Raw genomic sequence first — 3,339 nt, forward strand, 5'->3', positions numbered from 1 at the left:
CATAAGAGGGGTAAGGCAATTGTGAAATAACAGCTATTTTTGCAAGGTCTACCTCTATGCCTTTATTTGAAATGATATGCCCTAAAACTATACCTTGTTCTACCATGAAATGACCCTTTTTCAAAATTCAGAACAAGGTTAGTTTCAATGCATATGTTAAGAACTCTGTCTAGACTATTCAAACAAGCATCAAAAGAGGATCCATAAACGGTAAAATCATCCATAAACACCTCTATGCAACTCTCTAGAAAATCACTGAAAATGCTAAGCATACACCATTGGAAAGTACCAGGGACATTGCATAGGCCAAATGACATTCTCCTATAGGCAAAAGTACCAAAGGGACAAGTGAATGTGGTATTTTCTTGATCCTCAGGAGCAATATGAATTTGCAAATACCCAAAAAAACCATCAAGGAAGCAATAATGGTACTTACCTGCCAAGCGCTCAAGCATCTGATCAATGAATGGCAGGGGAAAATGATCTCTCCATCTGTTCTACACTCTTGTGGGAATAAGCTCATCCCTCTCATTTTTTTATTACTGTGATGTCTGTCTTCTTAGGAACCACTTGAACTGGACTCACCCACTGGCTGTCAGAAATGGGGTAAATGATTTCGGCTTGTAAGAGCTTGGCCACTTCCTTTTTCACCACGTCTAGGATGATGGGGTTGAGTCGCCGCTGTGGTTGCCTTACTGGCTTAACTCCATCCTCTAAAAGTATTCTATGCATGCAGGTAGAGGGGCTAATACCAGGAATGTCGGCTAAAGTCCATCCAATGGCTTTCTTGTGCTTCTTGAGCACTAGCGGCAACTTGTTCTCTTGCTCAGTAGTAAGGGAAGCAGAGATGATTACTGGAAATTTTTCGTTGTCTTCTAAATAAGCATACTTGAGGTTTTCTAGTAAGGGATTAAGCTCTGGTGTGCTTGATGGCTGAACAGTGGGAGGAGAAGAGGAAGGTTCTTCAACCTGCATCTCATAAAGCAAATCACAAGCATGTGTATTTCCTGCAACAGGGTTAGTGCATTCTGATTCTACAAAATCAACCTCAAAAGGTACAACACCCAAAAAATCAGAACCAGGCTCAAATTTAACATTACTGCCAGCATAAAGATCATATTCTGGATCCAATTCAACCTCAGATTCAATGCATGAAAAATGACAATTATGTAGATCAGACTCAAATGGATGTTTGTTACCATGCATAGAAAGAACATCAAACATATATTCATCAACAAGTTGGTCAATTATCTCATCACAGAAAACAGAATGATCTTCAGATGGATGTTTCATGGCATCAAGAATGTTAAAATGAACAACAATATCACCAAATTCCATAGACAATGTGCCTGCATAAACATCTATTTTGGTTCGGGCTATTTTCATAAATGGCCTGCCTAAAATAATTGGAACTGAACCATGGGAGAATCCCTCTTCCATATCAAGAACATAAAAATCAATAGGGAAAATAAGTTCACCAACCCTCACTAGTACATCTTCTATGAAACTTGCAGGGTAAGCAACACTTCTATTTGCCAAATGAATTACCACATCTGTGGATTGCCAAGGTCCAAGAGATAGAGAATTGAAAATAGATAGAGGCATAACACTTACTGATTCTCCTAAGTCTTGCATGGCATTCCTAAAATTATTGTTCCCAATACTGCAAGGTACACAGAAAGTACCTGGATCTTTACATTTCTGAGGAATGTGAGGAACAGATTTACCTATCAATGCGAACACGTTTCTGCCCATGCTAATTCTTTCATTTCCTTTAAGCTTCCTCTTGTGGGTGCACAGCTCCTTTAAAAACTTGGCATATCTTGGAATCTGTTTGAGGGCATCAAGCAGAGGTATATTCACTTCTACCTTCCTGAAAGTCTCCAAGGTCTCCTTATCTATCTCTTCCATCTTTTTGTTAGGAATTGGTCTAGGTGGAAATGGAAGAGGAATAGGAGGCTGTCGTACATCAGAATTGCTAGAAGAAGGTCCTGCATGGTCAGGAGGCTGTCTCTTTTGTGCATCTATCTCCTTCTCTCTTTCAGGTGTAGGTTCTGCTACTGGGATAGGCACTTCAGTTTGCTCACCAGACCTCAAGGTGATGGCACTCACGTTTCTCGGATTCTGTACAGCTCGAGAAGGCAGCTTGTCCGAATTTTGGGACTGAGCTTGGTTCAACTGAGTGGCCATCTACCCCATCTGATTTTTCAAACTCTGAATGGAGGCTCTTGTCTCTTGCTGAAATTGCATATTTTGTATTGTCATTTGCCTCACTAACTCCTCCAAGGAAGGTTGAGAAGGGGCCTCAGTTGATTGTTGCCTCTGTTGTTGTGGTTGTTGTTGTTGCGGTGGTTGTGGCTGTGGCTGCTGTTGTATTTGTTGTTGTTGCATTGGAGGAGAAACGTATGGCCTGCTTGGACCAGCAGCATTTTGGAAGGAATGAGCAGGCTGCTGTTGTTGTTGAGGGCTGGACCATCTGAGATTTCGGTGATTCCTCCATTCGGGATTGTATCTGTTGCTGGAGAGGTCATAATTGTTCTATTGTGGTTGCTTTTGCTGCTGAGGTTGAGGAGGTCTATTGTAAATATTTGCAGCATAAGCTTTACGTTGCTCAGTTGCTCCAGAATGCTGCATAAAAGGGCAAAGGTGTGTATGGTGGTCGGCAGAGGAGCATAAACCACAGACTCTTGCGACAGGTACAGATTTCTGATTCAAGGCCGGTTGGGTTACTAGGTTAACCAAGGCATCTAGTTTACCTTCAAGCTTCTTAGTTTCAGCTGATGAAGATGAATTCGTGGCTACTTCATGCACTCCTCTAATGACAATAGCATCATTTCTGGCACTAAATTACTGGGAGTTGGAAACCATCTTCTCAATTAAATTCCTGGCTTTAGCAGGGGTCATGTCTCCAAGGGCTCCTCCACTGGTTGCATCAATCATACTTCTCTCCTTGTTACTCAGTCCTTCATAAAAATATTAAAGAAGAAGTTGCTCAAAAATCTAGTGATGAAGGCAGCTGGCGCATAATTTTTTGAATCTTTCCCAGTATTCATATAGGCTTTCTCCACTGAGTTGATGGATGCCTGAAATATCCTTTCCGATGGCAGTGGTTCTAGAAGCAGGGAAAAATTTCTCTAAGAACACTCTCTTTAGGTCATCCCAACTCGTAATGGACCTTGGAGCAAGGTAATACAGCCAATCTTTTGCCACTCCCTCCAAAGAATAAGGAAAGGCCTTTAGGAAGATGTGATCTTCTTAGACAGCTGGAGGTTTCATGGTGGAGCAGACAATATGGAATTTTTTCAGATGTTTATGAGGGTCTTCACCTGCAAGACCATG

At 41.5% G+C, this 3,339-nt stretch overlaps 1 non-coding gene across 1 annotated transcript; it reads left to right on the top strand.

Annotated features, from left to right (window-relative positions):
* Window positions 1-2,998: 2,998 nt before the first annotated feature.
* Window positions 2,999-3,105, top strand: LOC112999493 (small nucleolar RNA R71). Its single transcript, XR_003264679.1, has one exon. It is a non-coding gene; the product is annotated as a small nucleolar RNA R71 (small nucleolar RNA).
* The last annotated feature ends 234 nt before the right edge of the window (window positions 3,106-3,339 follow it).

The sequence above is a fragment of the Glycine max genome, chromosome 14, assembly GCF_000004515.6.
Source record: "Glycine max cultivar Williams 82 chromosome 14, Glycine_max_v4.0, whole genome shotgun sequence".
NCBI lineage: Eukaryota > Viridiplantae > Streptophyta > Magnoliopsida > Fabales > Fabaceae > Glycine > Glycine max.